Genomic DNA, 27,353 nt, shown 5'->3' on the forward strand with positions numbered 1-27,353 from the left:
ATCGTTGTGGTTCAAAGGATAATTGGTCCTGTGTTTGTCGAGCTCCCAAGAAGGTTGTAGCTGAATATTATTCTCGTCATAAGAAGTTTGAATCAAACTTTGTGTAAGTGGACGAACCGGGGACCACAAAGATGAAGGTTTTTGACTTTCAAGAGGATACCACTCCTATGGAAGATTAGAATCTTAGACATAAAACAATTTTAGTTAGTTAAAATTGCACAATGAGGCTGAATTCCACCTAGTGGCCGACCCCTCCTTTGTTTTTGGTTGATTTTTGAACAATTTTCCTTTATTTTTGGATTATTTGTTTTTGGATATTAAGTTTTAATTAATTACCATGCTTGAATAAATGAAATTATTTTGAATTGATATTTATTTTTAGAACTTTTATGCATGTGACCGATTGAAACTAATTTTTCATTCTAGGTATGACTGGTGGGGAAGTTAGTTGTCCGGCAGATAGTGTAACCATGCACACAGTTTTGCATGAACCCCATCTATTTCACTAACTTCATACCTAAGAATACACCTCTGACAACCCTCTCAGGCCCATCCAACTTGATAGAAGGATACGGTAAGGCACGTATAATGTTGTCCAATGATACAATCTTGACCATTTCTGAGGCACTGTATTCTCCACGTTCCGGAAGAACATTGTTAAGTTTCAAGGGCATTAAAGATAACAATTACCACGCTGAAACCCACGTAGAAAACAGAGTTGAATTTTTGTGCATAACTTCCTATGAATATGGCCAGAAGCGTATTCTAAAGAAGATGGAGTGTATCCCGAGTGGTCTGTATACTACGACCATACGCCCCATAGAATGCCACTATGTGGCCGACCCTAATACTGGGACTGTGCACGAAATTACACTTTGGCATGATCATTTGGGACATCTTGGACGAATAGCGATGCGTCGTATCCTCAAATCATCACACATGCATCCATTAACCTGAAGTTTAGGTTCGATCCAAGGAATCGCATGTCAAACGTGTTCAATAGGAAAGCTTATTACTAAGCCTTCTTATGAAAAGATTCGTTCAAATCCTCCTATTTTTCCACAACGGATTCACTGGGACATTTGTGGACCAATTCACCCTCCCTGCGAACCATTTAGATACTTTATGGTTTTGGTTGACACTTCCACACGTTGGTCACATGTGTGCTTGTTGTCCATAAGGAACGCTCCATTCTCCAAACTGTTGGCTCAGGTTATCAAGCTCAAGGCTCACCACCTTGATTATCCGATCAAATCTATTTGATTGGATAATGCTGGAGAATTCACATCTAAAACTTTTGATGATTATTGCATGTCGGCTGCGGTTGGAGTTGAACATTCCTTACCCCATATTCACACTCAGAATGGCTTGGTAGAGGTTTTCATTAATCGCTTACAAATGATTGCTCGATCGTTGGTTATACGTACCAAGATCCCAATCACTGCTTGGGGCGATGCAATATTGCACATAGCGAAGTTGGTCTGCCTGAGGCCTATTACGACACAACCATTTAGTGCCCTTCAGTTGGTTACCGGATATAAACTCGACATATCGCATCTGCACATTTTTGGTGCGGTATATGTGCCGATCTCGCCGCCTTTACGGACAAAAATGGGGCCTCAACGAAGGATGAGAATCTATGTCAGATATGATTCTCCTTCGATTATTCATTACTTATAACCTTTGACAGGCGATATTTTTACCACTTGGTTCGCAGATTCTCACTTCAAGAACGACGCGAATTATCGTGGACGACCCCTACTTTGTCTCATTTAGATCCTTGCACCGCTCAGTCTGAAACTGAAGTGCAGCGCATATTAGATCTCCAGAGCACAGCTTAGAGCATGCCAGATTCTTTCACTGATCTAGCGTGCGTGACAAGATCACATATTCCAGCCGTGAATACACTTGCAAAGATAGATGTACCAAATGTACGACGGACTTCCCTCCTGGAAGCCCGAGACGCCAATCTTGGTGATCCACGTACATTTGCGGCTAGCCAATCATCTGCCCCTATACAAAAGCATAGCAGACCTCTTGGTTTAAATGATTCACACCCTTGGAAGAGGAAATCCACGACACAAGGTCCCGAAGAGCCTACCATGAATCCAACTATTGCTTACTCATTCTATCCAACTCATGAGGAAATTCTAGATTATGGAAGTGTCCTTGAAGAGACAAATCATCATCCCTTCGTGAGATTTTGGTCTATTATGCTAGGTTAAATAATGTGTGGCATAGAAATGAGATGATTGTCGACGATGCCTTAGCATTTGCAGTAGCTACTGAGATAATGTTGAGCGATAACATTGAATCATGTTCCGTTGATGAATGTCGATGTAGAACTTATTGGTCAAACTAGAAACAAGCAATCCAAATTGAAGTCGAATCGCTTGCGAAACATAAGGTGTTTGGACCTGTAGCTCCTACTTCTCTACATATGAAGCCCGTTGGCTACAAGTGAGTTTTCGTTCGGAAGCGTAATCAGAAGAACAAAATTGTGCATTACAAGGTTTCTCACAACGCCCCGGGATTGACTATGACGAAACTTATTCACCCGTTATGGAAGTGATTACTTTTTGCTACCTTATCAGTTTGGTAGTTTATGAAAAACTGAGTATGCAACTGATGGACGTAGTAACTGTGTATCTCTATAGGGATCTTGATATGGAAATTTACATGAAAGTTCTCGAAGGACTTACACTGACTGGTTCAAATATTTCCAAACCCCAGAACACGCTCTCAATTTGGCTGAGGCGTTCACTCTACGATTTAAAACAATTTGGAAGAATGTGGTATAACCGTTTGAGTGAGTATTTGACTAGTCAGGGATATGTGAACAATGAGCTATGCCCTTATGTGTTCATTAAGAAGTCATATTCCAGATTTACGATTGTTGCAGTATATGTCAATGACATGAACCTTATCGAAACTTCTGAAGAGTTCGCGAGAATTGCCGCGCACCTGAAGTCAGAATTTGAGGTGAAAAGATCTAGGTAAGACTCGATATTGTCTCGGTCTCGAGATATAGCATTATTTGGATGGAATTCTAGTACATCAATCGAACTACACCCAAAAGGTGTTGCGCCACATTAATGAGGATAAAGCGAAGCCTTCGAGTACTCCTATGGTCGTTTCATCGCTAGATGCAAAATGAGATCCCTTCCGTCCAAAGAAGGATGATGAAGAGATTTTGGAGCCTGAAGTTCCTTATCTAACTGCGATAGGGGCTTTACTGTACTTAGCTCAATTCACTAGAGCTAACATCTCCTTCGTTGTTAATTTTTTGGCAAGATACAGTAATGCACCAACATGCAAACACTGGACTGGCATGAAAGATATCTTCTGTTACGTTAAGGGTACTACGGATTTGGGCTTGTTCTATCCTTATGGATCCTCGAGTGACTTATGGATCCTCGAGTGATGCCGCACCCTTTGCTTCTCGAGTCGATTCTCGCCTTGTTGGTTATGTCGACGAAAGATACTTATTTGATCCGCATAAGGCGCGTTCTTAAACGGGTTATCTCTTTACCATTGGAGGCACCGCAATATCTTGAAGGTCAACTAAACAGACCTTAGTTGCCACTTCTTCTAACCATGCTAAAATTCTCACCTTACATGAAGTAACTCAGGAATGCTTTTGGTTGAGAGCAATAGTAGGCCATATTCATAGCTTCTGCGATCTTTATCCCGTCGTTGATGTCCCGATGACAATCTTTGAAGACAACGCAGCATGCATCGAATAGCTCAAGAAGGGTTACATCAAAGGAGACAACACCAATCACATTGCACCGAAGCTTTTCATTTCACATCAACAAGAACATCAGAAAATTGAAGTCACGGAAATCTATTCACAAGACAATCTGGCCGACCTCTGCACCAAATCACTCTGAATATGATGTTTCAGAAGCTTGTTCATGGAATTAGTATGCGTAAACTTTCTGAGTTGTAACATTGCTATTTATCTTTAGAACTTTGTCAAACTCAAGGAGAGTATTTTGAAGATACTTGCTTGATCTTAATGTACTTTTTTTCCCTACGATTAAGAGCATTTTTCCTACTGAGTTTTTGCTACCTAACTAGGTTTTAACGAGGCACCCATCTTGGGCTAGTCATATCCTTGATGACGTCCTATAGACGTTTCTTTTGACTTTGCATTTCTCACGCATTTTTCCTTGGACTACGGATTTTGTCCCTACTCGGGTTTTTGCCATAGCCTTAGGGTTTCTTAGTGAGACTCATTTACTTATACAGTTCTTATCTTATTGAGAATAAGCGTTGTTCCTTAGAATCAGTGCTAACAAGTCGACTTCTTCAACTTCTGCATGATGCTAAATATACCTTGAGTATTTACACACTCAAGGCGGAGTGTTGTAAACTTTCCTAGTTTAAGTGTGATTATGTAAATCCTAGATTAGATTGGATTCTAGTTATCCTTTGCTATTACATATTGTATTCCTTGGGGATGAAGGAATTTCTTTTCTCCTTTTACTACTATAAATAAAGGCACTATGTAGGAGATAACACACATATTCCCCTACAATTCTACAAACACATCTCTCACTCTCTCTTCTCCTTGTCGCCAGTCCTCTCATCTTTGTCAGATAAAATAGGCTACAACATATTTTAGTTAATAAATTAGTTTTAATAAATATTTTGGTAATATATAAGTTGGTTTGATAATTTGAATTGGATATTAAAAAAAATTTACATTAATAAGAAATAAAAAGGAAAAAATGAAGAAAATAAATAAATAATGCAACTGGCATGACGAACCTAGTATTCGTCACGCAAATGGATTATATTATTAAAGTATAAATAAAATGAAAAAGAAAATAATGAAAAAAAAAAGACACTTGCACAACGAACATAAAATTTTTGTTCCGCTAAGGGAACTTGCGCGACAAATTATATGTTCGTCGTGCAAAATGGTTGTCCCAAAAGTGATCTTTATAACCTGACATTATAAGTTGCAGAGGGAGAAAACTATAGTTTTCTCCCCTGCAAATTATGCCATCTGTTTTCTTTAATTAGGGATCCGTCGGTCTAATTTTCTCTCAATTTCTTCCTTTAAACTTCATTCATCTAAATCTCTAGGTTGATCAAGGTATTTCGTTGTGTTTGGTAAGGGTTTTTGTTATTTTCATTTAAAATTATCAATCCCAATTCATACTAAGACCATAAAATTTGTTGTGTATAGGAATATTGTGTGTGACTAGCGCTCAGTGGATAACGATTTGGAAGATATTTTTTCGTTTTATTTAAAGAAAATATGAATTAGTTAAAGTATGTTGAAATTATGTTGTTAAATTTGTTTATATTAAGTTCTTAAATTATATTAATTTTTATGTTATAATTATGTATAATGTTGAATTGTATATGTACAAATTTGTATGTGATGTACAAATATGTGTCGCGATGTATGGAGTTAATTGAAATTAACTTTGTACTTGGTTTTTTTTATAGTAAAACTTAGTTTCCCATTTGAGGATTAATTGGATGTCACGCATGGATGCAAAAGCATGACTGCGGTCTAATTAATTCTTGAATTGTCCCATTATTTGGACAGTTTGGGAATGCAAAGTTATGCTGCATACTTTACGGTTAAAGGATTAGGTTTCGGTCGTGGGAATTTCGGTGTCATCTCCATACGTTTTTCGGATGGCACATAGGTATTTCATATCTATCTTATGCACTTGAAGAACTATACAGAGATGCTGCCAAAATTTCTCCACATCGAAATCTAATCCGAAGTAGCTGTAAATTACGTGACATAATTTGCATTCCTGAATAAGATAGGGCCCTTACCGGAGGTATAAGGTGAGAATATCATGTAGAAGTTGTTGTGATTATTGTACTGTTATTGTGGTTGCAGGAATGATGGACAGAACATGGATGCATAACCCGAACAGATGCACCAACGAATACTTGAACGGAATCGAGGATTTTATTGACTTTGCACGTACACACAACCCAGGTGCAACTAGAATCCGATGTCCTTGTAGGAGGTGTAACAACATGTTAAGGGAAACTTTAGAAAATGTTTGATTTCATTTAGTAAGGAATGGAATGGTAGAGACCTATAATATTTGGAACCATCACGGGGAACAATTACACAATGCTTCGTCTTCAAACATGACAATAGTGGGCAATGTTGAACCAAATATGGATCCTAATGAACAAGTCATGGAAATCTTAAATGATGTTTTTCCATTTGCGTTGACAAATACCAATCAGGAAGTGGAAGATGATGTGCCAACACCAATGGATAAGGGAGAATTCAAAGAATATGAAAAATTATTAAAAAATGCCAACCAAGAGTTATACCTAGTGTGTGATGGATTTTCTGTTCTCATAGCTATTGTGGAACTGATGCATGGGAAAATAAAGTATCGTATGTTGAACCAGTGTTTTGATTATTTTTTGGGGGTTTTCAAGAGAATTCTACCAAAGGACAATTGTTTGCCGAAAGACCATAGAAACGCTTAAAAGGTGTTGAATGGTCTCAGATTGGGTTATGAAAAAATTTACGCAATGAGTTGAGGTTCAAAATGACATCTCAGAATAGATCGACGAAGATCCCACAAAAAGTCATGAGTTATTTGCCTTCCAAGCCTAAGTTGCAACAGTTGTATATGTCAATGCATACTGCCACGAACATGAGATGACATAAGGAAAAACGGGTTGATGACGATGTCCTGAGGCATTTTGCAGATGGAGAGGCATGGAAAGAGTTCAATCTAACGTTCCCTGATTTTGCTGCTGATTCTCGGAATGTTAGATTGGGACTTGCCACTGACGGATTTAATCCGTTTGGGGTTTTAAACCAACACCACAAGGCTTGGCCTATTTTCGTATTTCCATATAATTTGCCGCCATGGAAATGTATGAGAAAATAATACATGATGATGACTCTATTGATAACTAAAGATCCTGGTAGGTTAATCGATGTATACTTATAACCGTTGGCGGATGAGCTAAAAGATGTATGGACACACGGTGTGCGCACATACGATAAGTTTACTGGCAAGATGTTCACTTTGCGGGCTGCAGTGATGTGGACTGTGAATGATTTCCCCGCATATGCAATGGTTTCCCGGTGGAGCACTAGGGGTTATATGGCATGCCCTATATGCAAGGAAGACGTAACATCTAGTTGGCACGTTGGAAAAGTTTGTTACCTTGGTCGTTGGAGATGGTTGCCTTGGGCCCACGAGTGGCGAGAGAAGGATAAAGAGTTTGACTAGGAGAAAGAGCATCGCCTCAGACCCAGAGAATGGTCCGATGATTAGATTTTGGAACAGCTTAACCGTTTGGATTTTGCTCCTTTCAGGACCAATGTTAGTAGGACCAGACCTTCTACACATATGAACTGGACACACAAGTTTATGTCTTTTGAGCTCCCGTATTGGTTGAAACTAAAATTGAGACACAACCTTGATGTTATGCATGTTAAGAAAAATGTATTTGACACATTGGTTGGCACAATTCTAGATATTAAGGACAAGATAAAGGACACGATCAAAACTCGTCTTGATTTGGAACGAATGGGAATACGATGGGGTTTATGCATGAATAGGGACAATGAAATCGAATGACAAAAAAGAACTTTTAAAGTTTCTATCGTCTGTAAAGTTTCCCGATGGGTATGCTTCAAATGTCATGCGTTGTGTGAACGTTAACGGGGGTAAATTAGCTGGCCTAGAGAGTTATGACTTCCATGTGGTTCTATAACGCTTACTTCCTGTGGGTATTCGACATCTCTTGCCAGCCGATGTAGTGAAACCAATCATGTTGTTATCCAGTTTTTTTCTTTCTTAATTGACGTCAAGAACGTTGTGAAAAATGGACGTTAATTAGTTGCGCCATGACATTGTGCAAGTTCTATGCAAGTTTGAGATGATATTTCCTCCAGCTTTCTTCACAAGTATTATCCACGTGATGGTTCACTTACTAGATGAGGCATTGCTTGTTGGACCGATCAACTTTTGATGGATGTATCCAATAGAAAGGTATATATTCCTCATCATTTTTATTAATCAATATTAGTAAAATTTGTATCATATCGTTTTATTTTGGCAGGATTCTTGAAGATTTGAACAAAAGTGTACGAAACAAAGCGAAGCCCAAATGATCCATTATAAAAGCTTGGGTGGCATATGAGGCGCTTACATTTTGTGGAATGTAATTAAAGAATGTTGAGACAACTTTCAATCATCCTCCTCGCAATAATGACGGGGGTGTGAGAAAGGAGAAACTTTCAGTTTTTGCCTAAATCGCTCGACCATTCAGTGATCTGATACGAGGCGAGTCGTTTTCCAAGAAGAACATGGAGGTAGCACATTGGTTCGTACTCAACAATTGTGATGAGACATTGTCATACCTAGATAAGCAAGAAAATATGATTAAGTAGGCACATCCTTCACATTTGTATGCCAAGAAACACTATGAATTGTTTCCGCAGCGGTTTCTCGAATATGTAACTTTGAAGTGTTTTGTATTGGACTTATATATTGTACCAATTAATTTTCTCGAACTAACAAATTTAAATGTTTGTCTAATATTAGGTGAATCAATTGAAAGCATCGAATTCCCTAGCGTACAGTGAAGAGTTCTATAACTTGGCGTTCAGACCGATTCGCGTTGAATTGTACTCGGGTTGCCATGTTAACATCATCAAGTTCTTAGCTAGTGCATGAGATGGCAAGTTATGTACGAAAAACAGTGGTGTTCATGTCCCAGAGAGAGGCAAAAGTACATACATTGAATTCTATGGAAAACTAACAAGTGTCGTGCAATTGTTTGACAAAGACTAGTGCCAAGTGATCATATTTAAGTGCCGATGGTTTGATACATACCCAATTAGGCAGGGAAGTGTGAAAAGAGATCATGGATTACTATCAGTGAACACTACCAAAACTTGGTACAATGACGACCCTTAGATCTTTGCAACCATGGCAAAACAAATTGTGTATCTAAATGACCCTAAAGCTGGGAGGGGTTGGAAAGTTGTTCAGAAGATGGATCATAGGAACGTGTATGCTATACCAGAACAAGTCCCTACTGACGACGACATTGACAATGTTGCTGACCAACGTCTAGAATCTTCGATGGAAAGTGGTGCAAAAACACTTCGAGATACTAATCTTATCTAAGAACCATTTCAGATAGAAGGAGTATCTTCAATCGAAGTACCGATTCAGTTGATCATAATCGACCTCGGTAATCTTCCACGATACGATGGTCTAGTGTGCACAAACGACGATGGTGACGTACCTATCGATGATGAGGAATGGGACACTGAAAATGATGATAGCGATGAAAGTGAAAGCTATTATAGTTCAGATGAAGATTAAGGCAATTTATTTGCGATTTTTTTTGTTGTTGTAAAACACATGAAATGGTTAATGCATTATATATGTGAATTACTTTGTAAATAAATTTGTTTTATTTGTATTTTATAATAAATTGTAATCAAAATAAAAATAAAAAAAGTAAAAAAAACATTTTAAAACATAATTACGCGACGCACAACAACTTTTGGTCTCGCAAGCGTTTTAATTTTACGTGGGAAGATCAAATTTTTAGACACCTACATGACGAATACATATATTTTGTCGTGCAAAGCGTATTTGCACGACGAAACATATGTATTCGTCGCGCAAGAGTCTGAAAATTCAATTAGAGCGCTTTTTTTTCACGGAAATTTTAAAAAACTTGTGCCACAATTTTTTTAACCTTGGGCAACAAAGTTTTAATTTCAAGTAAAGGGTTCGAATTAAGGCTGTGGGGTTAAATTTAGGGCCTTGTCTTGCTCTTGATTGAATGTGAATAGAAAATAGGGTACTTTGTTTTTATTGATTATTCTGGATGTAAATCTGTATTGGTAATGTTTTTTTTTTCCATAGAAATATAGCTAGATTACCTGTAAAGAATATTGATAACCAGGTTCACAGTTTCACACTTGCGGTTCTCATTTTCCTTGTTTGATATTCCCATCGTTTCTCAGGAACCAAACAAAGCTTTAACTTACAACTTGTTTCGATCGAAATTTTTGCTGCAAGTGTTGTTTCTGTGTAATTTTCAACGCAATCATCACATAATTTTGACTGCTTCTGTTTCTGTGTAACTAGACCAGAATATAGATGAACTGATTTGTGAAATTTTAAGAATTACGTGTTGGCTGTGTTTTCAAATCGTTAGGGTGCAGATGGCTTCGATGTTAAAGCATCAAGCAAGAGACAGTTGTAGGATTAGTGCATTGCCAGATTCACTTGTTTGTCAGATATTTTCTTTCGTTCCAACACTATATGCAAAGTGATTCAGTGCGTTGAGGAATAATGGAAATTAAATAAGAAATCAAACGCATGAAGACATAAATAGTGCTGTTGCTTAATTAGTTAGTCATACAATTGAACAGAGATAATTATAGAATTACGGCCGTGGGGTTTTTTAATTAGATAGTCATACAATCGGACAGAGATACTAATGCTTATCCCTTGAAAGTCTTGACTCCTAAATTGATAGAAAGTGTTATTTGCTGCTACTCACTCTTTTCTAAATATATTGCATTGTTAATTATTCCAGTTAGCAAGCTCTGTTTATAACCAATAGTCATATGATTTCTATATGTAATGTGGATGTTTAAAGAGACTGAGAATCACTTTATACGGTCCATTTCTTATTACTACCTGTGAATTATTACTACCTATGAAACTATTAAGTAATTATGGTGGAAATTGTTTGTATTTATGTTGCTTAGTACATACACATATAGCGCACACACACATAGCGCACATACACAACTTGCACACATCAACACGCACATACACAACTTGCACACATCAACACACACACACACACATATAGAGTCCATTGAAAATTAGCATACATCAACACACACACATACCCAAAATCGGCATACATGGATACACACATAGACAGAGTACATATACACACCCACACATACAGAGCACGTACATACATACAGACACATACACTCATAGACTATGATTTTGCCTCCAACTACTCCTTTATGCTAGTTTCTTCTTATAAGTCATAATTGCTGGGTCTATATCCTATCTGAATTGATTAGTTTGTGTATAGTAGATCGGTTTTAAGTTTTGTTTCTGCCAAACTTGAATTGGGTTTAGAATTAGGGTTTTTAAATTTCATTTTAAATTTAAATTGAAATTATTATGCATGTGTATGGTAAGTTAAATCTTTGTGTACGAAACAAATTTATTTCCAATTTTGTAGATGTCTTAGCTCATTAGAACCCGAAGGGCGATGATTTCTACACCTAGTCCAACGATTACACCTACTACTGCCGCCATTGCTCTGGCAGAGATAGACCATAAGCCGGTGAATCCGGTTGACCCAGTTGGTCCTCCAGCCCCAATGGTGCCGGCATCGTCGACTTCTTTGGTGGTGCTACCTATTAGCGCCTGACGTGCTCACCGATGTCCCCACACTCCGGACCAGATGTCGCCATCAGGATCCACAACCGATGCCACCGGTACACGGCTAGGTATACAATCCTAATTTACTCTCCTATTCCCATGTTGTTATTTTAGGTTCAATTTGTTAAGTTATGTCATGTAAGGATTAAAAAGTTGTCATTGTTTCAAACCTTTTATTAAACTGTTGTGATCATTGTGTTGGATACGTATATTGTTTATGTTATTTTCAGGGTTTTGGTAAATGTTTTACTTATAGGGGAGGTTATGCCGAAATTTTAGTAGGATTTGTTATTAGTTTTGGGTTAATATTTGTTTTTTTCATTTGTTTGCAGCGAAGAAAAACACCCGGGGACCTTGTCGGCAATTGAAGACGGCGAAGGTCACCCGGGTGACCAATGGTCGTATCACAATCGGATACGAGGAGCGACATCGAGTAGCACCAATGACGGAGCAGTATAGTGCATTGGCCCACGACATCGGGCACGTCATGAGGACCTTTTGCCCTATGCGGTGGGAGTCTTGGAAGGCAATGCCGGAATAGATGAAGAACACAGTGTGCAATCATTTGTCAGTAAGTGGTGTCACCTTTTTAATGCTTTTCATGTAAAATTTATATATTTATATTTATTACTATCTTTTATTACTAATACTTTCATAATATTTGTTACATTGCAGACAAACTACAATTTGGAGGACATGAACAAATACATGTTGGTGTACCTCAATCGGCTTTTCTTCGAATGGTACAAGCAGTGGAAGAGTGACCTGGACCAATATTTTGAGCAGTTTGATGATCTATAGGTCGCTCTCGTGGAGGGTTGCTTGAAGAAGTTCAAGGATCGACAAGATAGTTGGGTTTGGCTCTGCGGTCATTTTCAGGAGTCCGCCTCCCAGCTTCCCTCGGACATGTCGATTCAGTTTGTGGATCCCCTTGAGGATGTGGGGTTTCACATCCTGACAAAGACGTTGGACTAGACTTTCGGTCGGAGGCCAGGGACATATTGTCAGGGGATGGGAAATTGATAGGAGCATATTTATGCGACTTTGTTAGCCCATTTCCTTGCAATTAGTGAGTTAGTTTCTATTTATTATAGTGATTTAAGCTATTTTTGTGTGTTTGTAGGTTCAATTGGTTCAAGTGGCAAGAAAAGGCAATTTGGAGCATTTTAGAGCAGTTTTGGGCTGGGAATGGATAACACATGCGTGGAGCAAGGTGGATGGACGAATTTGAAGTTCAAGAAGGGCTAAGAATATGCTAAAGAGATAGAAGAGTTAATTAAGACAAAGAAGATATGGAGCTCAGCAAGAAAGAAGGAAACATGAGCCAAACTACCTTATTTTATCTTACCCAATCCTAATCCTACACTACTTAAGTTCCAGTTGCTAAGGGGATCCCTAATTATATTAGGACACTTAAATATATGATTCTAGAAGGCTTAATCCTAATTCTACAAGGGTGCCGCACCTTTCCTTCTAGAACACCCATGTCTTGCCATGCATTCCCTTTCCCTTTCCTTCCAAGATCCTGCCGCACCTTTCTTTCCCTTTTCCCTCTTGGATTTTGATTTTAATTAGCCTTTTTCCTTGAGAATTTGGAGTGCAAATCTTCCCCAAAATTTAATTAATGCCGTGCCCTTCTCCCTTTTAAATAAATACATTCTGCCATACCAAAGGGGAGACCACTCATCCAACACCCACATACCTTAACCTATTTTCAGAGCCAAACACCTTTGTGCCGCAACTTTGCAAGGAAAGAGATGATAGCTTGGAGTCGTATCTGCCATTCAAGACTTTTGGATTGTTGGAGCGTTTCTAGGTGTATTCAATCTTTTGTTTTCAATGTTTAATGTAAGTTATCTTTGTTTAATTATGAACATGAGGAGCTAAACTTGTTTTGGCTAGAGGAGAATTCGAAGCCATGAACATATATGTGATATGAATTGATTTCATCCAATTATTGTTTCATAAAACATGAATGTGGTTTACTTATCTGTTTGATTGATAACTTATTCTTGTATGTTGATTAAGGATGCATACTTAGTTTGTATGCATGAATTTGATGCTAAAATATAAGGGAATTTCACCTAATCGTTATGAACTTATATTTATAAGTAGTGGAAGTCACTAGTCATGATTGTGTTAAGTAAATCCACGGCAGGAGTATCATGCTTTTCATAGTTATGAATGCCTTATCAATGCTTATGGTTTTCATAGAACTTAATGATCTTTGATATGTATCTCTATCATGTTGTTCATATGGGAACTTGATAAGAATAATTTGATTGCGTCGCTGAGTCCAATTCAACGAAATTAGGGAAATCTGAAAGTTAATTTGTGCAGTTCACAATTAATTTGGGGATTGTCATTCATGGTTTATTGGAATAATAATTGGAAATCGATTTGTATGCATATGTGTCATGTGTGGAGAAGGACCCTCTAGCTAGCCTATTACCCATCAATTCACCCAAATTCGTATCAATTTACTTTGTTTCTGTAACTTGTTTGTTTAAGTTTTAAATTCGTCAAAACCAATCCCCCCCCTTTAATATTTTGTGTTTACTTAGCTAGGACATGTTTAAATCTATTTCTTTTAGTGTTTTGAGTCAAAGTAAGTTAGAATTCGTCCAAAGTCATCCTTAGTTTCTGTTTTGAGTCAATTTGCTTGTTTTGCGATGTTTTGAGTCATTCTAGTTTGTTTTAAGTCATTAGAGTCTAGTTTTATGTTTTTGAATCTAGTTTAGTGTTTTAGAATTTAAATTTGAGAGATTAGCATCCCTTCTAATCCCCCGCCTATAACAATCCCTGCTTATTCATACTACAACTACATAAAAAGGGTTTATGTTTGTGTGCTATTTTATATCACATCAAATGCAAGGCGGCGGGAGAGTGGAGCCTCGTCATCTTCATAGTCAAAGGGCTAGGTTACGGCTTTGATGCAGGAAGTGGCTGGCCTGAGGAGTGAGCTGGCATTGTACAAGTCTCAAATGTTAATGCTTGTACAAGCCCTCAGTTCCTCCGGAATATGTCTCACTGGTTTTTCTGCACCACCACCTTCAGAGCCCTTCACATCGAGCATGCACAACAATAAGGCCCGTCGACCTTCGACCCTGTCCCCAACCCCACCCCTACCAGCAACAAGATTACCAAGCACCTTCGAACGACTTGCCTATAGATTATTCTGTTTTTTTTTTTTCATAGTTTCGTTCCTGCTTTCTTTTAAAACTTTGTATTTGTACGTACATTTTTATTTATATTATAATTTATTTATTTTTATTCATTAATTTGCTTTTTTTTTTTTTTTTTTTTGTCATTTGTATCAATTTATTTTTTATAAATTTTCTTTTATTCTATTTATTATTATTATTTTTATTAAAAATTACACTTGCGCGACGCCGACGGGTTATCGTGCAAAATTACGTGCCTCTTACATGTTTCGTTTTGCAAATTTTTTTGAGACAAATTGTTGATGTCCCCAGAAGTTTCTCGTCACAAAGCACACTTGTACCCTTTTATATCATATGACGAAAACCTTTGTTTGTATAACTTTTGTGCGACGAGTACTAAAGCGTCGCACAATTGTTTAGGTGCATCAGGAATTTGCACTTATTCATCGTGCAAGGTCTATTTTCACGACCTTTGTGCAACAAATTTTGGGCGACGATTTGTGCGACCCAAAAATGCCTTATACAACAAAGTCTCCCTCATCACGCAAACTGTTTAATTTAGTTAGTACATGAAAATAATGGGTTTTGGGTCAACATGATAACTAATCGGTCATTATCGGATCACACAATAAGAACCCGTTAATAAGGGGTCCTTAATAAGTTTACATGAGGGTGATACGTGGGTAACTTGTTTCGACACGTTAAGAAAAAAGTTAGTTTAATGATTTTAAATTTTAAACTACTAAGAAAATTACTATAAAATACAATAGCCATAGTGTATATGTATATATTGTATATTAAATATGTATGTTTTGTATTATTATTCTATAAAAATTTAAAAAATTTAAGTTTTATTTATTTAGTTATTTTTATAGTATACTATAAGCAAAGAGTGAGATTAAAAAATATAAAACACATTAAAAATAAAACTATCAAGTAATTTACAAATAGCAAAAATATTAAAAAATTATAATAATTAATTTACAAGTGCGAAAAAATATGAAAAAAATATGCAAACGCTCCTAATCGCATCCTTTATACTTTGAGGATGGGTACATTGTCGTTTAAATTTTTAAAAGGGAAATTTTATTTGAACCCATGTAGCCTCTTTCTACACCCAACTTACTCTCTACACCCATATGATTTTTAATTAAAGAATTAATCTCTCTTTAAACCTAAATTTATTACCTAAAATGTCATTCCATACCCATTTCAAACTAAGTAGTTTTGTTTTCAAAGAAATTCGAAAGTCAAAAATCTTCTAGGTCCTATGTACCTGCTTGCAGATGCAATTGCAGTAGCTGAGGCAAGAAAAAGGAGGAAAAATTTCATGAAGCTATAGAGCGTTCATGGCCGGCAATGTTGAACACAGTGCTGAACTTCGATTCGTGTTGACTTTAAATTCTCTCCTAGTTTTCATGCAGGTCCTTTTATTTTAAGAGGACTCCTTGAAGATTTGACTCCAGAGCACATCACCTGACCATGATTATAGAAGGTTGTTGACAATTGACATAAAAGATGTGGCCTGTAACTTAGGTGCTTCTTCAAGGCTTTCGCTTGTTTTATATGTTGTTTATTTAATTCGAATGGTTTGAGAGTGAGATGTTGGTTCATCCAACTCCTCAATCCTTGTTGGAAATAGGGTTTTAGCCATCGATAAAAAAAACTTGTTTTTCTCTATAAAAGTTATTAGGGTTTTAGTCAGAATGAACGTAGGATAAACAAGGAGTGATGGTAACGTTTAATTATAATATGTGGGTTTATTGATAAATTGTAGTTTTATTATTAATTTCATCTTGTACTTGATGATACTTATGCAAGATGATAAAACTGACAATTAACATTTAAAATTTAAGTTGGGTGTAGAAAGAGGTTACATGGATTTAAATAAAATTTCCCTTTTTAAAACCATACAAACCCTCATGAATAGTATCTTTAAGGGAGTTCAAAGGAAATAAAATTCATAATCACTAATTTACAGGTCTGAAAAATGTGAAAGCATATGTAAACGCTTATGATTGCATCATCTATGCTTAGACGATGGTTACATGGTCGTTTAGATTTTTAAAACAATCCAAATCTCATGAATAGTTTTTTTATTTATTTGAGTGCAAAATTAATAATAATTATTGTAGGAGTGTGAAAAATGTAAAAAAAAATATACAGTCACTCGTAATGACAAGCTTTACAACTTTCGTGAAAATGTCAACTCCGAAATCCGACACCAGGATCCATAAACCTTAAACTTAAATTTAACAGTCAATTGTCGTTTGCGTTTTATTCTACTCACCGAATTTTATTTTTTAGATTTTCATTATTTATTGATTTAAAATATGTTTTCTTTAACGGTTAACGGGTCGGGTCATATTACCTGATAATATTAACAAGTCTATTTCGGGTCGGGTCATATTATCCGTTTACTTTAACGGATGTTACATGACACAACCTATTAAGATATCAGGTATGTCATGATTATATCACGAAAATAACACGAACACAAAAAACACAACACGAATGCCAAGTCTAGACGGAAGAAGCAAGAATTCTGTACACTTCTGTGTGTGCAAACTCATTTGTTGCATTTTTTGTTGATTATCTGTTTCATCCTCGTGACGAACGTGAGAAAGTCATTGTTTATGGCACTGGTGAAGCCAAGGCTTGCAAGTGGTGTATTTCACTTCTGGACCACAAATATTAATGCACTTGTCCTCATATAAGTTTCACATTTTCTTACTTTTAATTATGTTTTAAAAGTAGTTATATTAAAAGAATTACACCGATTACGTCGCCTGAGAAAAGAAATGGAAAAGATTTTGCCCCTTCAGGTACAAAAAATGTTGTCCATTGCTAAGGGCTGTTGGTGTATAAACACTTCTAAGCTGATTTCTAAGTGTCAAAGTAATATTGTTTGAATTTCATTTTAAAAGGTTTTACTTGAGATGCAATGAGAGCTGTTGGAATATAGTACTACTGGCATCTCTAGATAGCTTTCCTTGAAGTGATAGATTATAACAAATGTAAGCACCTCATAGGGTGTCTAAGATAAATGGTTAGAATTTGCTCTGATGTAAGAGAGAGAAGGATCCCCCTTCCTCTCTCCTCTAACGGAAGATCACATTTTGTGTGTGAGAGAAGTCGTGTTTTCCGTGTTTGTGTTGTTTTCATGAGATACCCGATATCTTAATGGGTCGTCTCGTGTAACACCTATTAATGTAAACGGATAATATGACTCGACCTGAAATCGACCCGTTAATATTATTAGGTAATATGATCCGACCCTTTACCCGTTAAAGAAAATATATTTTAAATCAATAATAATGAAAATGGAAGACATATTTGATCCAAAAAAAATAAAAAACATAATACCAAATTAGTATATACATACTATATTGTCCCATAAATATTACTTCAAAACATAAAATAAAAAATAAATAAAAAAAGCCGTTAGTCTTTCAAGTATTACATACTCCAAAATAAGAGCCTAATGAAAAAAATTAGTACATTACTATAAATTACCAAATGTTCAAGCATATGCAAAATGAAGGGAGTTGCGCTTCAAGGTTGAGAAACCTTGCACGTTTATATATGCTTTCACATTTTTCAGACTATTACATTAATGATTATGAATTTATTTATTTTGAACTCCTTTAAAAATAATATTCATGAGGGTTTGTGTGATTTTAAAAATCCAAATGACGATGTATGTAACATCCCGTCCCGGAATTATTAAAACGTACATGGAAAATTACAATTTTACCCCTAATCTATTCGTTTACGTGTAGTTTTGTGTTGTGTGGTGTGTAGGACCACACACACACACTCCTACACCTCGTCTCACTCCCCCGGGATTCCCTCATTTCCTGTCTCTTCCCTGTCTCTCTCTCACTCTCCCCGAGTTCTTCTTCTTCTTCCTTCTGCAAACACACAGACATACACACAAACACACCCAAACCTTCACCAATCAAGAAACCAAGACCACCATCGTGTTCGTGGAGCTGAGAGGAGTCCAGTGGTGCCATTTTCAGGTAAGGATATAGTCGTTTTCACGTCGATATCACCATGGCCGAATTTGAACACTGTTCATGCAAACTTAATCTAGCTTGTTTTAGGAAATTCTAAGCTTGTAGTTGTGTTTGTGAGGTTCCCAGGAGCTTGGGAGTGTTTCGTTGGACGAGTTTGGACGTCGGGAAGGCTAGGTTCGAAGTTGGCCGAACTTGGATCGTTGTTGCAGGTGAGATTCCTTGATTTTTAGCCCTTGAAACTAGTCTATCGTGATTCTACTAGTCCTAAGCTTCATTTTGGCTTTTGAATCGTGAAAAATGGTTGAAAAACGAAGGAGAAAACAAAGTTTGAAAAATTCCCAGTTTTCCGGCGACGGCGCCGGCGACGGCGACGGCGACTGGCCGGAGAAGGAAGGGGAATATTCCGTTAAGGTTAACGGAATATTCCTAACGGCAGTGACGGCGTCAGTTAACGGCGTCAGTTAAGGTTAACGGAATATTCCGTCAGGTTAACGGAATATTCCTGACGGCGTCTGTTGACACCGTCAGTGTGCAGTGCACGTGGCTGCGCGTGGGGGCGCGTGGGTCCGTGACTGTTCAGGCGCGTGGGGGCGCGTGCGTGGTCCAAAAATTATTTTAAAAATATGGGTGTGATCCTGAGGTTGTGTAGATCACGTTGGTATATTCAATTGTCCAATTTGAGCAATGTATGAGAAGTTATTACGAGAAGTTGCTTAGGTGCTTTTAAATTAATGTTTTCGTAACTTTGTCGCGTATAGGTGATTCGTTTTCCGAAGACGAGCGTACATACTCGAGGCAGGGGGTTACGACCCTTCTAATTATCAGTGAGTGGGCTTTTGTTTTCCGTATATACCTATATACATATTAATTCCCAGAAATTAAATAGAAAAGGTTAATTGTTTTATGCCATGCATCATATGAATATTGTTTACTCATCATCGCATGTATTAGTAACGGCATACCTTTATATATGTGTATTTGGTGCTGTGGACGCACAGGTAAGTGCCAGGTAAGTGGTATTTATGTTTGTATGCAATGGTAGTTTGAGAGGTTTAGAGAGCTCATAATCTGCACCCCCGGTGTTAGTGCTCCCGCCCGAGGCCAGGGCCCAGCCTTCACGTGTATGTTCACCAGCACCGCATGCTCGCCTTGGATCCAAGATAGGTGCAAGCCTGTCGTACAGACCACATTAGGTGGTTCCGACTTGTAGGTGACCCGCGATTTATCGCCCAGCTTCACGTGATCGTAGCACTAGAGCATACATATATACATTACACCCAGCCTGTCGTACAGACCACAATAGGTGGTTCCGACTCGTGTGCAGATTCAGTATTGAGTTGAGCGTGGAGCTCTAGATGCAGCCGTACAGGTCACATTAGGTGACTCCCGGCCGCTAGATTATATGTTATTGATGTGATTTACGCTTGAGCATTTATATTTGATTATGAGATTCTGATGTGGTATATTCTCAAGCATGAATGGCATATTGTGAGCATGAATGGCATATCATGGAGCATGATTGACATATCTATACATACGTATTTATGTTCGTTTTCTGGGAAGTATACAGGTTTTACGGCGAGGGGTTAGAATGTGTTTTGCTAAAGAGTTTTCAAAGAGCTTTGTTTTTGCCCACTCACGCTTTTGTTTTTGCGCCCCTCCAGGTTCTAGTAGTCTAGCAAGTTCGGTGGTTTATCCCAGAGGGCGTCCCGGCATTTCTGACAGACACTCACCATTGTAGGGTCACCTTCGGGTGTAAATATGTCGTATCTTTTCCTTTTGGACTGTCGTAGACTTGCTCTGAATTGTGTCTCACATACACTAGTACTTTGTATGCTTTTAGGTTTTTGATTATTCGTACTTTTATATTACTATCTTAATCGCTTCCGCACGCGCACATGGTTACGTCACATTCGTGTGACGGCCAGCACGCCCTGATCTCGGTCGGGGTGTGTCAATGTACCCATACTCAAAGTGTAGAGGATGCGATCCCAAGCCTTTGGATATTTTCTTTACATTTTTTGTACTTGTAAAATATTTATTATAATTTTCTTTTAATGTGTTTGGTATTTTTAAATTACTTGATATTTTTATGTTTAATGTGTGTTATAATTTTTTAATCTCATTTTTTGCCTATAGTATACTATAAAAATAAATAAATAAATAAAACTTAAATTTTTTGAATTTATATAGAATAACAATACAATAATACACATGCACAATATATACATATACACTATGGCTATTGTATTTTATAGTAAGTTTTTTTAGTAGTTTATAAAATTAAAATCATCGAAATAACTTTTTTCTTAACGTGTCGAAACGAGTTACCTATGTGTCACATTCGTGTAAACCTGTTATCGACTTGTTATTAATGGGTTCTTATCGTGTGACCCGATAACGACCTGATTAGTTATCGTGTTGACTCAAAACCCGTTATTTTTGTGTCGTTTACATATTATGTTAAAGGATCGTGTAAAAAATTGTAAAGTCTAGAAAGAACATTCAATACAATGATCACATTCTTCATCTCCCTTCCTCTCTCCTTTGCAACTTTGCCTAGGAATCCAAAACGTACAAATCCTTCATCGAAGCTCAGAAAACATTATAAAAACACTAACAAGGACTTATTTGAATAAATATTTCATTGAGTTAAGGGCCTATTCACACTACTACATAAAACAATTATCGTGACGAACAAGAAATTGTCGCGTAAATAAGAAATTCGTCACCTAAAATTATAAACAACGATTCGTCGCCCCAAGTTGGTCGCCTAAGGCTCGTAAAGAAATGTATTGTGTGACGAAAAGAAAACACTTTGTCGCGAAAACAGTTAAACGCGATGAAAAACTACGTCGTCGATTCAAATTAATAGGGGTGAAGAAAATTCGTCGCATATACCTGTGGACGCGACGAAACTAAACTTGTCGCATGAAGATTAGAGGGACAAAGGGTTTCGTGATGCAAGGTGGAAGTGACGAAGAGATTCTTCGTCACATAAGGTTTTAAGGGACAAAGGTTTCTTACGCGACGAAGAACGAGGTCATCGCGTAAAACGAATAAGGACGAAGATTATTCATCGCATATCTATATTCTCAAGGAAATAGGATTGGTTGCATGAAGATTAGAAGGACAAAGGGGTTTCGTGGCGCAAGAATGAAGTGATGAAGATATCCTTCGTTGCATAAAGTTTCAAGGGACAAAGGTTTCTTTATCGTAAAATTTAACTTTGTTATCGCTCTAGTTAATAGTGACGATGAATTATTGCATCGCGCAAACTTTTTTATTTTTATTAAATTGTTTATAATCTGAATTTCAAAACAAAATAATTTTGTTTGGTTAAATTTAATTAAGAACAGTAATTGATAAAGAAGAATATTAATTTAAAATAAATATGGAAATGTATGTGCAAGTCGAATTTTTTTTTAAATGTACGATTGTTTAATTGAAAAAAAAAAAAACTACAATAAAAAAGTCATCACAGTCATCTTATGTGATCGGTTGTCCTGGGTCGGGGGCTTAAGAGGTCGAAGTAGTAGGAAGAGGTGTAGCGGCGGGGATGTTGAAGCCAAACAGCTAAAGCGCGTCGATGATCTTGGCCATCTTAGACTCTTGGGCAACAATATAAGCTTCCTGGGTGGTGATGTCAGCAGACTACGTCGCAATGTGCTTATGTTGGACTGCCACCTGTTGCTCAAGTTCCGCTACTTTCTAGGTCAACGATGCGACTTGTCTCGAGGTAGAGGTGGAAGAAGAGGCTCTCGTCTCACGATCACAGGCATTTCCTATACCCAGATACACCTTCCCCGACCTAAGATCGAGTCTTTAGTCGAGGGTGTCTGTCATGATATGGAGATCCGTATCCTCGAGTTGGGGGGGGGGGTGGCAACTCCTTCATCGGGGTGTTAGAGGGAAGTTGAGAAGCCATTTCCTTAACGACAACCTGACTCGTCTCCACCATCGTAGCCTATAATTATAAAAGCAAGTTAATTAGTATTTATATAACATTTATTTAAAATGAATAAGAATTATAAATTTAAAAATTACAAAAACTTACGTGGAGCCCCTCTGAGAACTCATCCCTGGGCCGCATGTACACTTCCTTGAACGTGTCAATCTCCGGAAACTTTGACCCCGCTTGCATTAAAAAAAAAATAAACATTAGCTATTAGTTGTGTAATTTTGAGTAAGAGTAATAACTTATTTTTGGAAAAAATGTGGTTACTCGACGTCACTCCTCCATCCAAAATGTGGTTACTCGACGTCACTCGACGTCACTCTTCAACCTATATTTTGCGTTGGCCTTGGCTCTTTTCTATTAAAAAGAAAGCCGATATTAATTATAAAGTATTAAAATAAATTAATAAACGGAATTGAAGTATTAATAAAATATTATTAATCTATAATAATTTATATAATTTACTTATTAAGTATTTTTCGTCCTGAAAATGGGTGCAGAGCCAGCCCAATTTTCAGGGCGCTTCACCAACTCTAAGGGGCACCCGTGTGCGAGAGCGTCAGTTGGATCGTCGAATCTCTCGAAATACTTGTGGAGGTCGCTCTTCCACTGAGTGAACGGCCGATGAAAAGTTCTTAGATGTACTTGGCTTGATTGGCATCAATGTCCTCAAGGTCATATTGATGCTGCAAATACAAAACAAATTAATCAAAGTTAACAGTTATTAAATTTCACAACTTACAAAATAATGAAAAGAAACTTTACTTATAAAATAATTCTAAACCTATAATTGTAAAGTTATAAAATAATCCCTAATGCTAATATGTTAATCCTAACATTATTAAAAAAAAAAAAAAAAAAAAAAAAAAAAAAAAAAAAAAAACCCGTAAACTTTCAAAATTCAAACAGAAAATTATAGAGTTAACAACCTAACAAATTTAAGTAATTTAAATGAAATTTATTAACATATTAACAAATTGAAAATTAAAGGAAATTTGCATAAAAAAATTATGAAATTTTTAACTCTATCCAACCCCTACCCCGCACAACCCATCCCTGCGCCACCCCCACCAAACCCTCAATGACTAAGGCACCGCCACCGCAACCTACCCCCACCCCCCACCACCCATCCCGGATGCTGACCAGAGCCCTACTCCCCAAATTTCGAAATCCCTAAATCCCCAAATTGAGATAAACCCTAAATCCCCAAATTGACAAAATCCCTAAATCCGTAACCCCTAATGCCTAATACCCTAATATGTAATCAATCCACAAAAACCATATATCTAAAATAATTAACAAATGAAGAAAAAAACCAATTACCTCAAAGTTGTGAGAGAGAGAGAGAGTTTGCAGGAGAGAGTGCTGCAGGGAGTGAGAGAGTTGCGAGAAGAGAGAGCTCGAGGGAGAGAGAGAGAGTTGTAGGGAGAGAAAGAGTTCGAGGGGGAGAAAGAGAGAGAGAGAGTTGGAGGGAGATAGAGTTCGAGTGAGAAAGATGGTTGGAGTACTGAGAGGTTCTAGAAAATGAGAGAAAGAAAGGCTATCTGGAACTAATAATGCGAAGGACTTTGCGTGACGAACACATTCATCGCTCAATTTGAATGAGTTTAAAAAAAAAAAAACCCCTCCCTATTTTTGGTTAATTTGAGAACCCTGCGTGACAAAAGGAAAACATTCGTCGAGTATAAGTAAAAAGTGCGACAAATATAGAATATTTTGTCGCGCAATATTCAATAATATTTTTTTTTTTAAAGGCGCCTACATTTTAATTTGGGAATTTTGAAGGACTTATAGCAACGAAGTTATCCCATTCGTTGCACAATACAGTATTGCGCGACAATTCACCCTTTTTTGTTGCCCAATGTTTAATCAACATTTAAAAAAAAGGCACCCATATTTTGATTTTGGGAAATTTTGAAGACCTTGTGTGACGAACTGAAGTTGTTGCATCGTGCAAACCACCAAGTGCGACGAATGCGTCCCTTGCTTCATGCAAACCTACCTTGAGCGATGAATTTTCTTGTTTTCATCGCGCTATTATGTTATGCGCGACAACTTTCTAGTGTTCGTCACTTTGAATTGACTTTAATTTTGTTTTAAAATCCTTTATCCAATTAAAAATTTAATAAATTAAAATTTGTTTATAAACAAAAAAAATTAAATACACTTAATTGCATTGCATATAAGTCAAAAGTCCTTAATCTTCATCCTCAGTACAATAAATATCACTATCTTCACTTTGATCACTTTCAGTCTCCCATTCATCTTCATTGATTGCTACATCAACAACATCATCCGTAGCCTCAGGTGGATTGTATCTTGTGAGACTTCCAAGATCAGTTGTAATTGAGTTTATAGGAATTTCGATTTGAGGACCTCCAACTACCTGAAATGGTTCTTGGACAATACTAGTATCCCGAAGTGTGTCTGCACCAATTTGTGTCGAAGTTTTGAGGAGTTGGTCGGCAAAGTTGTCATCATCGTCGTTGGCATCAGGATCTCGGTTCGGAATATTATACACCTCTTTGTGATTAATCCTTTGAACAACTTTCCATCCCCTTCTGGCCTTTGGATTATCGATGTAGAAAATTTGCTTGCCCATAGTTGCCAAAATGTACGGGTCTTCACTGTACCAACATCTAGTAGTGTTCACCGAAAGTAAACCATAATTCTGTTTAACATTCCCATTCCTACTAAGGTTTGTATCGAACCAACGACACTTAAAAATGATGACTTAGCAACGGTATTTGTAAAACAATTGGACCACACTTTTTAGTTTCCCATAGAAATGAATGTTTGCAATATCTCCCTCTAATGGGAGATGTACACCGTTGTTTTGAGTACAAAGCTTGTCATCACGCTCAACTCCCAAGAATTTTATGCCGTTCACATGACACCTTGAGTACAGTTCCGCGCTTAGAGGTCCGATAGCCAAGTTGTATAATTCATCAGTATACGCGGGAGAATTGGTTTCCTTTAGTTTTTTTCACCTAATTTATACCAAAAAAATTGGCATGCTGGTTTTACCAAAATTTAAGACAACTGACATGCAAATATATTTTAGGACAAAATCAACAAAAAAACCTAAACAACTTACTTGGTCGGGAAACTAACGAGGAAACAGGTCACAGTGCTTCACGACATATAAATGCAAAGGATGTTTCCACTTCATCAATTTTCATGCTCATCCAGGTACTCAATTATCTCGTTGCAATTGTTAAGTAGGAACCATTGAGCTACTTGCATGTCCCTTTCGGTGAACGAATTGCCTCGTATTCATTCGCCAAATGGTCGTGTGATTTGGGCAAACATATATAGTTTTTGCCTTCTCACACCACCGTCATTATTATGGTGTGGTCGATTGGTCGATTGAACGACGTCTCAACTCCTTGTAAGAACATAGCACAAAATGTATTTGTCTCAAATGCCACCCAAGCCTCCACAATTGATCATTCGGCTTCGCCCTGTTCTTTACACTCTTCTTTAACTCACCCAATAATTTGCAAAAATAAAATTGTGATGATTCAAATAAGTTAAATCGTCAATTGATCATGAATTAATTAATGACTAAGGACTTTATACCTTTCGATTGGATACATCCATCGATAGTTGACGAGTCCGGCAAGTAATGCCTCATCTAGCAAATGAATCATGCTTGTGACGAAAGAATGAAGAAATATTTGTTCAAACTTGCATAGGACTTTGACAATGTCAGTGCATAACTGTTATACATCAAACTTTCGCAACGTCCTAGCAGATAATTGAGAAAAAAATCTCGCCAACAATAGAATCGGCTTCACCACTTCTTTTCGCAATAGGTGTCGAATACCAATCGGGAGCAGGCATTGCAGTATGACATGACAATTGTGAGACTTAAGCCCAAAAAATTTGCCCCCATCTACGTTTGCACATCATCCAATTAAGCATGTACTAATCTAATACGTGAATTGCAAACTATGACATATAACTGTGCATTCCCAAACTGTCCAAAAAATGGGACAATTCAAGAATTAATTGGATCGCAATCATGTTTTCGCATCCATGTGTGAAATCCAACTAATTCTCAAACGGGAAACTAAGTTTTCATGAAAATAACGTACGAAGTTAATACTTAACTTCGTACAAAAATGTTCGCATACAAATAAATTGTATCACATAAATGCTAAAAAACAAATAAATAAACTGCATTTAATGTTAATGAAATAGGCGAAGAAAATATACCTCCTAATGCGTTCCTCGCCGATAGCCGTTAAAAAAAAAAAAAAACATCTACACAACAAATTTAATTTTGTTAGTTTCATTGTGTAATTTAAAAAAAAAAAAATATTGAAAACAAATTTGCTAACCAAATGATATATAGGTGATGAAGAGTGGGAGCATGAGACTGAGTGATCGAGCTATGGGAGAGGAGAGACAGTGAGTTGAGGGAGGAGAGGCAGAGTTGCAATGAATTTGCAGTTTCTACCTCTTTACGTCTAGGAAGCTAAATTAAATTCCACACTCTTGCATGACAAAGCATTTGTCCCGCAAAATCTGTGCATTCAAGTACATGGCGCCAAATCTGTTCTCCTTTATTGCCTTTTTTACTCACTATGTGCGATGAAACATTCGTCGCGTAAAACATATGCATTCCACCTTCTGGCACCAACTCATGGCCAGTCCTGCGTTTTCTGATAACCTTTTAAATCACATACACGCTTAATAAAATACTTTTTTTCATTTATTACTTTATTCATTTCTATTTGTT

This window comes from the organism of the source record quoted next, unplaced genomic scaffold (genome assembly GCF_019419815.1).
Source record: "Pyrus x bretschneideri cultivar Hongxiangsu unplaced genomic scaffold, Pyrus_bretschneideri_v1 Contig75, whole genome shotgun sequence".
In the NCBI taxonomy this organism is placed as follows: Eukaryota; Viridiplantae; Streptophyta; class Magnoliopsida; order Rosales; family Rosaceae; genus Pyrus; species Pyrus x bretschneideri.